This window comes from Gopherus flavomarginatus, chromosome 5, assembly GCF_025201925.1.
Source record: "Gopherus flavomarginatus isolate rGopFla2 chromosome 5, rGopFla2.mat.asm, whole genome shotgun sequence".
NCBI classification, from domain to species: domain Eukaryota; kingdom Metazoa; phylum Chordata; order Testudines; family Testudinidae; genus Gopherus; species Gopherus flavomarginatus.
This window is the reverse complement of record NC_066621.1, coordinates 67,216,779-67,229,894: the sequence shown is the minus strand read 5'-3', so window position 1 is coordinate 67,229,894 and position 13,116 is coordinate 67,216,779. Positions and strand designations below refer to the sequence as shown.

The 13,116-nt window shown below is 37.7% G+C and overlaps 1 protein-coding gene across 5 annotated transcripts in view; it reads left to right on the top strand.

Annotated features, from left to right (window-relative positions):
• The window catches only part of ELP4 (elongator acetyltransferase complex subunit 4), a 292,776-nt gene that overhangs the window by 233,519 nt on the left and 46,141 nt on the right, over positions 1-13,116 (top strand). Inside the window, exon 10 of one of the 5 annotated variants that reach the window (XR_007774651.1) lies at positions 11,080-11,194. The exons of the other annotated variants lie outside the window; for them this stretch is intronic. The gene's annotated coding sequence lies outside the window, so the exon portion shown is untranslated. The remainder of the gene's footprint in view (positions 1-11,079; positions 11,195-13,116) is intronic. 5 annotated transcript variants of the gene reach the window in all.

The window sequence follows — 13,116 nt, the reverse complement described above, 5'->3', positions numbered from 1 at the left end:
AAAGATGTGCATAGCATTGAATAAATGGCTTGCCATCGGCATTCATGAGTAAATTCTGCAGTTTTTGTTTCAAGGCTTTGACATGTCATCAAGTATAAATCTATTCTAATGCCAAAATCCCTTTTGATGTTTGATGCCAATCAGTAGCTTTTTCATCTTGAAAAAGGTAGTGAATAATTTGCCCTGTGAATATTGCACAGATACCATATATGGTATGAAACAAAGAGATAGGGGAATCCCATAGCCATTTGTGAAATTCAAATAACTGTGTTAAATCAGTTTGCTTTCTCAAATACTATTAGTAGTCTGGTACGTTTTCTCTCTCTTTCAAGAAGACATAGCCTAATTTGCATGTTTGAGATGTGTGGAAACAATATACTGTTTGCTGTGATATTTTATTTCATGAGCAAAAGCCAGTATACTGAAATGGGTGTGCATCATATTATATATTTGTTGATATTACTAAGAATTGTAATCTGTTTTGTTAGCTGTTTTCTAACTGCACTGTATTCTTAATGCACTAAAGCCTGTATTTTCAAAAACCCAACATTCCTTTATGGGCAGACGTTGCATGCATATTTTTTTCACTACAGTGAATTGTGAGCCCAAAAGATGTCATGGGAAAGGCTAATATTTAGTTCTCTGGTTCATCTGTGAGCACAAAAATATAGGAGTAATTTCCATGCATAAAAAGGAGGCCAGGCTGAAAATATTCAAGATTTAGTTCTAAATCAGTTTATTTGTTCTGATACTCATATTTAGATTATATTAGGCAAAAATAGCCTCTGAAGCTATGTAGTTAATTCCTTTCTAATGTGGAATCTTCTGATATCAAACTGAGATTCATTGGTTTTTAGGTTAGAAGAGACCATTATGATCATTTAGTCTGACCTCCTGCATAACACAGGGTGATAGCCTTTTACCCAGTAATTCCTGCATCAAGCTCATAAGTTTTGCTTGAGCTACAGCACATCATTTAACCATAAATGAAATAAAGTCTGTTATAATTTTATAAAACACTTTGTACTGAGATTCGTTGGTTTAAATTGCCACCTTAGTGTAAATCACTGATAATATTAATATAGTTATTATTTTGCTTACAGTTTGCACTAATGTAGGAACTTTAAAGCAAAGTTACTCAAAGCACCTTATATACCTTAATTACGCTTCCAGATAGGCATTATTTATATCCATTAAAAAGGTGTAAATTTAGGCAAAAAACAAGATGAGTGACTTGTCCATTGTAATACAATGAATGAGCAGTAGAATAAGGAATAGAATTTGACTCCTAATCCTTTGTTTTGACAATTAAACCACTGTGAACTTTATTATTTGATTCTCAAATCTGTGAGGATTTAAGTATGGGAACTACAAAAAAGTAATTACAATAAGTGATGTTGTCATAACATATTTCCCAGATTTGGACCTTAGCGTCCAAAATATGCATGTTAGCATGAAAACCTCCAAGCTTAGTTCCCAGCTTGGACCTGGTAAAGCTGCCACCACCCAAAAAATTAGAGTGTTTTGGGGCACTCTGGTCCCCCCAAAAACCTTCCCTGGGGACCCCAAGACCCAAATTCCTTGAGTCTTACAACAAAGGGGAATAAACCATTTCCCTTACCCCTCCTCCTTCCCAGGTGTTCCCTCCCTGGGTTCCTGGAGAGATACCCAGAAGCAAGCTCCGTGAATCTAAACAGAGGGATTCCACCCTCCCTATTTCCAGTCCTGGAAATACAAGTACGGAGAGAGAGAGCCAAGCTCCCCCCCCCCACCCCCCTCCTTCACCAAGAGGGAATGCCAAGTCAGGCTAGTAAATCTAACACACACAGATTTCCCCCTGACTTCTTCCTCCCACCAATTTCCTGGTGAGCTACAGATTTAATTCCCTGGAGTTCCCCACTAAAGAAAAACTCCAACAGATCTTAAAAAGAAAGCTTTATGTAAAAAGAAAGAAAAATACATAAAAATGGTCTCTCTGTATTAAGGTGACAAATACAGGGTCAATTGCTTAAAAGAAATATGAATAAACAACCTTATTCAAAAGAACACAATTCAAAACACTCCAGCAACTAAACACATGTAAATACAAAAGAAAAAAAAACAATAACCCCTATTGTTTTATGATCTTTGTACTCACAACTTGGAAACAGAAGATTAGAAAGCAGGAGACAGAAAAATCCTTCCCATAGCCGAGAGGGACAGACACAAGACAAAGAACAAAGGACTCAGACACAAACTTCCCTCCACCCAGATTTGAAAAAGTCTTGTTTCCTGGTTGGTCCTCTGGTCAGGTGTTTCAGGTTACTCCTTTCCAGGTGAAAGAGACATTAACCCTTAGCTATCTGTTTATGACAGATGTATTTCACAATTATGAAAAAAAAGTGAATCAGTAGTAAAACAAACTTAAAGAAAATAATTTATTTTAATAATGTTCTTTTTAGTTCCAATTCTAAAACCTTCATAGATTGGAGCATCAAATAACTATTTTTATTTAGTGCCTTCCACCATAAATGATATTAAAGCACTTTACGAGCTGTGTTTGTAAAAAGAATCAGCCACACATTACTGAAATATGGCTACCTCTGGAACAGAATTCAATAGCTGTTCTATGACAACACTAACTGGTTCTTTTTAGAGAGGAAGTGAAAAATAACTTCTCCAATTGAAATATTCTTTGAATTTTAGATAAGCAGAATATAATAATAAATGTTAGCATTTTCCCAGCAGCCAGGTTAACAGCCCTTCTCTTATAAAAAATTCCATGGGCTCTTTAGTACTTATTGATGGTCAAGATTTCAGTTTTACAACTCACCTGAAATACTCAAAATACTAGGACTGATATTGAGCTACTAAAGGGTGAACAGTCTTATATCATTGGCCCACTAGCTGTACAGTACTATCAGTGTCCTGGTAAGCCGCTCTCATTGTTGGTATACAAAAGACCTGTGACAGATGAAACGTATGAAGCTAGAGCACAAATGAAAAACATCACATTCTGAATCCAATCTATTCTGGGTAGAATGTATTTATAATGTCATGTTGTGGTTGTTATGGAGGCATCAACAATGTCTCATCCAGTGGAATAGTCCTGTGTGGTATTATTTTTATTTATTATTATTAATCATGTTTATTAAGACCAACCAAGAATTGTATAAACACAGAGTTGTAGATGGTTCCTGAATGTACAATCTAAATAGAATAGACAAACACAGGGTAGAGAAAGGGTAACACAAGCAGTGCAAACAGTGTGATGGCAGTAGACATCATAGTAGCTTGATGGGTTTGTTTTCTTTTTTATGGGTGTGGCTGGCAGATCAGCTAAATGGAATGAAAATGGAAGGTGGGTTGAAAGGGACAGGGCAGAGAAGAAAAGGGTAAGCGGGGCATATGTAGAGTGAAGCTAAGGTGAGCAGGTCATGGGGGAGGGTTTGATCAAACAGTCAATCAGCATAAAGCCGATAAAGTCCCATCAGAACTGTAGAAGGTTCTCTGAATGTCCAAAAGTCCCTGCTTTGGCTGCTTCTGCACGGGCTTCTACTGGCTGGAATCCCTGCCTAGTTCCTCCCTGTAGTTTTTACCAGCAACCATATTGTGGTGGGGGGGAGTACCATTTGGTTTTTAATGCCCCCCAAGTGGGCCTTCTCCTCTGCTCAGTTTTGAGTCTGGAGGGTACTGGAATGGACAGGTGGCCCTGGTGGGCCCCATTTTACACTCTACTCCACCATGCTCCTGTATCTGCTCCTACTGGCTGGTAGACAGGTTGCTGAATTCAGGCCGCTAATTTCCTGGAAATAATCAAATATTTCTTCTGAAAGGAGCTATCTTTTGGGTCTATCTGTGAAGAGAACTTTTGTGTCTGATGGGGACAAATAACACGTCATCTCTTAAATTTCAGTCACTAAGGTTCCAGATGTGCTGAAGACAGACTGGTACCTGTAACTTGGCTTGTAAAACTAAAAAGGAGAGGTATTGCGTCCACCACTAGTTACGGTGTTACCCTGTCTTTCATGAGGAGGAGTTATCAGCTTCCTCATAAGAGATGTTCAGGCCATTGATCAAGAAGCCGCTTCTTGATGCTGACATTCTTACGGTCTCCCTGCTTCTGACCTGCTCTTTTTGAGGCAAGCTTATTGTGAAGCTAGTGACAAGGCAACTCTGGCATTAACCAAAGTGCTCAGGTTTAATTTATTTCTGTCAATCAGGTGCAAGGTCTGAGGGTCTGACTATGATACAGAAACTATTTCTTATTGATTGATCTCTCAGTGATGGACAAAGAGAGGTTTCCATGTTGATTCTTTACAGTTGTCTTTTGATGCTATTAACCATGAGGTTTTGCTGATGGCATAAATCCTGGCAGTGCTGGATGGGAATGTATTTGGGGTTTTTTGTTGGTTTTCTTTACCAGTTTTCTTTTTTCTGAGAGATGTCAGAGAGTTGTGCTGGGAAATTGCTCACCTACTCTGAGCATGCAGCCAAGTGTAACCGATATCTTGTAGCATCCTTCAGGATTCCTTTCTGTCATCACTTTTGTTTAAAAGGTATGTGAGCTATAGGGGGAAGGTAGCGCATGTGTAAGGGACTGGTTGCCACCAATATGCAGATGACCTGCAACTCTGTCTCTCTGTTTCAGCAGATCCAGAGAGATCAGCAACAGCCCACTTGACAGGCAGATCTGTTTCAAGCAATGTTAACTTCCAATAGCTGTTCAAGCACTGTTTCCACTGGTATTTAGGAAAAGCATGCAGCAAAGGGTAACTGATCCCTGACTCTTTGTCCTACCCCATCCAGCTTTCAAAGGCTCAGTCACAAAGGGGTTTCCATGGCTCCAGGGCAGGAACAGTGTAAGCTAGGAAACCACTGCTCATGACTTTTACTGTTTTGTGGGCATTTTTATCTTTCTTTTCTCTCAGTTGCCCTGCTCAGTGGAAAACTTTTGAGGTCTGAGGGGGACCCTGCAGCTGTGAAGTGGTTTGACTGGGGAGCGTAAAATGTGGTGCAGTAGGGTACAGAAAAGATGAATTTCTGAGGGAACGGAAATGGGAAAATAGTTATATGTCTGTCTTAGGTACTTATTGTACCGAGGTACATATTGTCACTATTACCATAGTATGAGTTCCTCACATTCTTTTTAATTTGAGGAAAGGAAGTACTGTTATCCCCATTTCACAGAAAGTTACTAAGGTACAAAGAGACTAACTTACCCAAGTTCATGAAAGTCTATGTTAGAGCAGGAGGTTGAACCTGGTTCTTCCATGTCCCAAATTAGTACCCTAGCCACTGCTCCATCCTTCCTCTCTAACATGCGTGAGACAGAAAAAGTTGAGTTGGCAAATGATGAGTGGAAACCTGACTGAATGAAAAGTGAATTGAGTAAGAGTGATTAGAGGCTAAGTGGGAGAGACGAACAGAAGTGAGGGTATTTGTTACTGAGTCACAGGGCTCAATAATGAGTGAATGGTAGGATGGGGCTTATCTAGTATGTGTGTGTGAAATGCAGGTATATAAAGTGTGTGTATGAGTCTGAGAAAGAGAATATCCAGATATTTAAATGTGGCTGTATGTTAGGAGTGGGAGGGAGAGGGGATTGCATGCATGAAAAAGAGTATGTAGTAGATTTGTTCCTGAGCTGGCTAGTTTTCCTGAGCATTTTGCAAGGCTAGATTAATTAAATTTATTTACATACTTTGCCTTTCGTGATAATTTGAAATAACTTTTTACAGGTAACAGTTACTACTTCTTTATGTAAAAATAAATTTTAGAATTTTGAACACCGAATTGATTTATTTTCCTGGTGTTAAGAACAGATTTTCAAAAATGCTCAATGCCCCCAAATCAGCTCCGTTCACATTTAAAATATGGTCAGTTAGGTGACTAATTTGAAGCCCTCAGGTGCAGGGTTCTTTTGAAAATCTGGACATAAATGTTTTGTTTGGAGTCTTTAATTTTCCATCTGAAGCAGTGTATGAAAAGAACATATGCTAAGGTAGCACATGGTCTCCAGGAACAGTGCTCGGTTACTAACAATGATTGTAGAAAATGGTTGCTGGGCAATCAACAGCACAGTAAACTCAAATCCGTGTGCTTTCAAATACTTATCTTGATTAATGGTTTAACCAGTCATAAAATACTGCGTACCTGTTGTTTAAATTGAATCCATAATGCACTTTAGTGGAAATATAAAATAGATCTGATTCTCAATGTCTTCTATATGGTAAGAGATGGCACAGATCCAAACTGTTTACAACTGATTTAAAATTAAAAGTTCTAAAACAGAGCTAGAAGAAAAGCTAAATTGATACTATATACATAAACAGAGAAAAGCCATGCTCCATGATTTTCCAATAGCCATCAGTTAGTTTTACCATTAAGACTAATGCCTAAAACTATATATTACATTTGTAATAGTTTTGCAGTTGAGTGATACATTCTTTTGTCATCTCATGAATATTTTTGGAGAAATTCAGTATATATTGTACCCATTTCTCAATTCCCAGTCTTCCACAATATTAAGGGTATGTATGATCCAAAGCCCGTTAAAGTCAATAGCAATCTTTCCATTGACTTTAAAAGAAGTTGGATCACGCCATAAGAGAGGCAATCCGATTCTAATAAAAAATGCCACACTATCATGTGATGCTGCATTTTAACCACATTTCCTTTCTTCTTTGGTTTACATATGCACAATCCCAGCATCTTGCTGATGGTGATGGAATGCTGAGTAGTTTTTTTTTTCCCCAATCTCTTAGTGAGCTCCACACGTAGAAATATGCCGAAGTAATTCCTTCAGCCTTCCATTTGAAGAAATATTGAAAGAATATCCAAAATTAACAAGTAACAAGTCCCATAAAATACATTGAAGGGTAGGATAATGGAAGCCACAAAAACATGATACACAAGAATTGCCTTCAATTTCAATATGTCTATGTAAATTCTCCCCTAAAAGTATAAAAGTGACATTCATTCATGATGTCAGAAGAATGTTATTTCTACACTTTGGCTCTGTGGTTTAACACATGTACAAACCTCTTTGTGATTTGTTCTATCTTAGGGCTATTTCAAATGTAATCTATTTATGGGGCTATATTATGTATTAAAATATAGTTTTCTTGACATGTAGCATACGTTCACAGAACCATAAGAATGTCCCCTCTTTAGAGGTCCAGGAATATTCAAAGGGTATACATCTTTAAAACAGAAACCATTTTTACTTTCAAATTAGATTTGTAGCTCCAATATTAACTTTTATTTGTTTTATTCTTACTTCTGAGTTTTACTGATACAGTGTATTAATGCAGGATGCATTTATACTACTGCAGGAGTTCTGAACCCACTGAATACAAACAGATATTTATGTATAGCCTTTTCATGGCTTTGAGACCCAAGGTGCAGTCTATGTAATTAGCCCTTTTTATTTCCAGTCTCTTGTTCACTTTTGCAATTTATTACTTTAGACAATTAAACATGTTGGGAGTTTTACAGACACATCTGAAGATGAGGTCTCTCCCCTGAAATGATTACAATTAAAGCGGACAACCCAAATAGATGAAGGAAGGGGAAATAGGATTTGACAAAAAAAAAAAGTAATTGGTTAGTGAAGTTCAACACACGTCCTGTTAGCTTCACATTTTTTGTTTTTATATATAGATAAGTTAATGTAGTTCTGTCACTAATTTGTTATAGATTCTTAAGAATGGGTCTTTTCATTCCTATGGAGTGGATAGAGATTCATTGTGTTTCCTAAGAACCTAACATATTCATTTGTCAAACATATACCAGACATATGAACATGAATAATAACAATAATAATAATACAGCTGAACAGTATGTCACAGCTAAAATTCAGGTAGTGTTCTATTTGCCTCCATTGATTTTCTTTTTTAATAATAACAATGAAAGCCTGAAGAATGGTAAAGAAATATTTTAAAATTATGCCTACCTTGAAATTTCCCTTTAGGGTATATTTTAAAATACCTTGGAAGAAATTTACAGATAACTTAGAAATTAAGTTCTTTTCGTTGTTCAACTAAGACTTCCATTTAAAGCTGAGTTTTTCATGCTAATTGCCTAACACATTTATTAAATGACCATATTTTTAAAAATAAATCTTAATAAGTTCACATGATGTGAGGAATAGCAGAAGTTAAACAAGAGCATCTCAAGGATCAGTATACTTGTCTTCAGAAAATTGCACATAGATCAACTATACGTATCCTGGGCACTTTAGACTGAAAGGGATATGGCTATGAAACAGGTCTCATTTTACCGTCTTGATAATTCCTTCATGCCAATACACCTAGACTCTCCCTAGTGTTTGTTTTGGCTCTGTCAAGGCTTCCCTTCACCTGAACATGTGGGCTGCCTCACTATCATTTGGCACCTTCAACATGTCATAAACAGCTGCGTATCTTCGGCTAGGAACTGCTCTGGGATTCATGCCAGGGAAAGTTCTCACCCTGGCCTCTGCTTCAGGCATATGCCTCTCTCCCCTGCTGTTTCCTGGGATGAGGTGTGGAACTTGGCTGCAGTCAGAGGAAGTTCTCATTGAAAGATGCGGTTGGGCGTGGGCATGGGCGTGATTCCCAGAAAGGGGAGTCCCAAAAGGCAGCATCCTGACCCTGACCCTCCTCCTAGCAGCCACAGACCCTCCTTCCTTCCCAGCGTAGTACTACCTACAAGTATCACTGAAATCCTGGAAATGAGCTGCTCCTCTTCTTATATTTACCTGGGAGCTGACCAGTTTCCTTCAAGTTGAGCAACTTTTTAACTATTTTTTTCAAATGTGGAGTGTATATTATATGGATTTAGTATCCAAATTTTTAAACTAAATGGTGGGAGATTGAATTTACAAGAAACTGTGGACATCTGTTTATTCACAGAATGAGCACAGGATGTGCAATACAGTTCCACCACCCCATGCCACCTGTGTACCTCCAGTGTGACCTGGAGTGACTGCCCCTAGGAATTAGAGGTACTCTAGTAATCCTTTGCCTTTCTTTTGAGCCTGTGGACAAGGTACCAAATGAGATGTTGACTTCTGTCCCTGAAGAACAGGACTGAAACTATCAGTCTATTTCATGTATACTATCAAACAATTGTCATATAATACTAACTTTTTGTCCCTACCTGCCATGGGTAGATCCTAACCAGCAACCTGAATGTGGAAGACTCTGTTCCCCAGTACCATTACCAGTTTCTTGGAGTATGCAGCTTCAACCCCCAGGCAGAATATCTATCATTTGCCTCTTTAGTGGAGGGAATAGTTAAAAGAAATTTTAATTTGCTGCAGAGTCAAACCTGTTCCATCATTCATCAGAAATAGTTTTACTTTGCACAGGCCAGGCTTTCCCCTTTTCCTCTTACTACATTTGCTCTAGATTTTTTGGTATCCCAAGGAATTCTGCTATATTTAGGTTTAAAGAGGTATACCAATGATGAATTTTTCATTTGAATTGAACAGTTTCGTCTTCATATCATTCCTACAACGGAATCATTTATATGATGCCTTTTGATGTCTTAATAATAGGTACCATTGTTCTGAGTCTTACACAGGCAGATAAATGGGGATAAATATTCTTAGTGCACCTTTTTATGAGTAATGTTGAAATGTTAGTCATACCACTGTTCCTTGGCTCTATGAAGCTTAAAGTTCTCGTTTTTAGTGAATATGTTGTACTTTGCTGCTGACTCCACTGTATTTCAAAAATATAAGATGCATATACATTTATGATACTCTAAGCTTGCATATTTGAGATTTAATTTGGAAAAGAATGTAGATGGTATTTTTAAACAGTTTGAATTTTATGTTTACAATAGCTGCAACATTTAATTATTAAGTAAAGCTGGAAAACATATTGCAGATAACATTTCTGTATAACAATAATTAAATTCTGCCTATTATAAAGTTTTCTCCTGATTTTATTTGTAAGAAGCCTTTGTGAAAATATCTCAAATTTCTCCAAATGAAAAACACAATTTGACAAAGAGTAAATCATATTAAACAAGAAAATAATTTCAAACAAAGTTTTCCAACAAGTCAAACTCATTTGATCCTTCTACCATAACAATATCTGACGACTTAGAGGTAGTTTTATTTTCAACAATTTAATATATAAAGGAGAATATTCTGCACCCTTACCACACCAATTCCTCCTCTTCAAACTGCCAGGCAGCAGCAACTAAAAGAAATATTTTGGTGTTATACCCAGTTCACTGATATAATTCTCCAGCATCTCTTCTGCCTCGTTGATGGAAACTTATGGTAGTGCTGCTACATAATGTTGTTTGTGGTGCTATTTGGTCTCCTTCTTTTGTCATTACCTCTGGAGCAAAGAGGAAGAAAATAGAAACCAATAAATTCCTCAACCACAGACCAGTACATTTATTGCTCTTGCACTGTCACTCAGCCTAAGGAGTATAAAACAGTGGCTTGCATCGTTAAAGGTCCAACACTGATTGCTTGAGTTAGAGACTGAGACCAGAGGATATATGTGGAGTTTTTGGGCCATCAGGAAGAATAGTTCATAAATATTAGACCTTTACTGAAAAGAGAAGGAAGTTTCCTGAAAGTTTTCCAACAAGTCAAACTCATTTGATCCTTCTACCATAATAAAACTTCATCTGGTGTAAAAGACAACCCATATATTTAAAAAATATATAGAATGTCATCACTTGGGACATGTAAAACTCAGCTAATGAATGTTCTATGGGGAGCCATTCCAAATTGACATGGAGGCAGAAAAAACTAACAGGCCTTTTCCAGCTCTAACATATATGACTTTTATATTAATAGAGGTCAACTGAAAAAGACAGCCTTTTATTTTTATGTTTCATTTATTAAATAGTCCGTATGCTTCCCTTTATTCATCCAAGGTTCTTGTCATCTTTATTCCCTGTGAATTCTCCCATTCATGTTATTCTATTATAAGGATCATACTGCCTTTGTTTTAATGAAAAAAGTCATTTTACAGAGGTAGATTCTAGCCAACTGGCTGGACGTCAGTATCCGTTCTAGCTAGTCAACCAGTTTTCATGATCAATGGAATATCTCTGCTTTTTATGTTCTGATTTCTTCCCACACAGGAAAGATCTTTTGGTACAAACCTAAGAGTGATTCTTCATTTCCTATCCTAAGGGACTTTGTGTTCCCGTTTTTAAAGGATCCCTCAGGTTCCCTGGAAAGAAATAAAGCCTCTAGGTAAGTGGACAGGCAGTTTTTAGCTACCAGTCCATCTCCTTGAACAGAGAAGCTCTGGCCTCTCTGCCAGTCACTTTCCATTTCCAGCCTTGTTACGCACAATATACTGCCACCTCCTCCCTACTATTCTCTGCCAGAGGTAACAGTTAGGAACCAGCAGTAAAGGGAAGTATGGCCTATCAAAAGGGCAGAGAAGGGCAAGGAAGTTCACCAGCAAGTTCGGCTAGTCAGGAGTCCCTGTAAGCAATTTCCTCCCACCTGCAGTCCTTATGCCCTTTTTTTATAATTTAGCTAATGACAGTGAAATAAAACTGAAGTTGAGACATTTAAAATTGGATTAAAATTTAAAACACTGCAAAAATGACAAAGTAATTTAAGAGAAAGAAAAGGGCTAGACAAACCAACATAGCTCTTCTTTTTGTGCTTAATCTTAATTCCACCTCTGTACATTTCCACCATAACTTTAAATTTCCTTTGTATGTTTAAAAACCAAACATTTTCAAATTTAACCTATATAAGTTGTCTCATTTTCAGAGGTTCTTTACACTTGCAACTTCCTGGGAAGAGCAGGGGGACAGGTAGACACTTCCACCTTCACTTGAGGCTTATTAAAAACACTAATGGGGTCCTAAGAACCCAGAAAGCAGTTCTTTCAGCTATTATTAGTACACGCTAAAATAAAATAAAATGCTAAAGGCTCTGTTGCACCCCCAAGTTGTCATCCTCCTCTTTTTGAACTGACTGCCTTCATCTCCCCTGCCAAATCTGGGTATTGGGACTTCAAAACAGACCTTGCAATCCCAGCAAGGTGTCAGGCATCTTCCAACTCAGTTCCTCATCACTCTGAACTACTTAGTTTTCAAAGCCAACGTCCTCTTTCTTCCTCTCTTCATCCCTGCTGACAGTATTACCTGGGACCAATGTGCTCTTTAGAACATCAGGCTGTGTAGAAGGATGAGTCCAGAATTTAGTCCAGGTCCTCAAAAGTTAGACATCATCTCCTCTCTGCACACAATATATTACAATTGTCCCTAGTCTTGTATGAGACCATAAGTCCCTAGATCTTTTCATGGTACTTTTTGCCACTGTGAGTTATGCTCATCCCAGCTAGTTACTCATATACCTTTGTTATAGACCAAAGTGTTCCTTATTGCTGAGTTTAGCTAGATCAGTGGCTCTCAACCTTTTCAGACTACTGTTCCCCTTTCAGGAGTCTGATCTGACTTGCGTGCTCCGAAGTTTCATCTCACTTAAAAATTACTTGCTTATAAAATCAGACATAAAATACAAATTGTCACCGCACACTATTACTGAAAAATTGTTTACTTTCTCATTTTTACCATACAATTACAAAATAAATCAATTGGAATATAAATATTGTACTTACCTTTCAGCGTATGGTATATAGAGCAGTATAGACAAGTCCTCGTCTGTATGAAATTTTAGTTTGTACTGACTGTGCTAGTGCTTTTCATGTAGCCTGTTGTAAAACTAGACAAATATCTAAATGGGTTGATGTACCCCCTGGAAGATCTCTGGGTACTCTTAGGGGAATGTATACTCTTGGTTGAGAACTGCAGAGCTAGATAGTCTCTGCATGGTCACCAATGCCCCCACATCAGCCTCAGGCCAGTTGGCAGTATGCTCACAGTACACTACTTCTGAGATTTGCTAGTGATTGAAGCAATATGAAATAGACTGCTGTTGAAGAGATTGAGATCTGTGAAAATAGCATGCAAATGACCTCCATAATGATACATTGTTATTTGTACAGGAAATTTACTGCTGCAAAACTTGATCCCTGCTTAGAGGAGTGCAGAAAGTGGACCAGACAGACCATCTAGGGAGTGACCAGTCCACTGTTAATGGCAGAGGGAAGACTATATGCACCATTGGAACTATCATACTAGTGATTCATATCC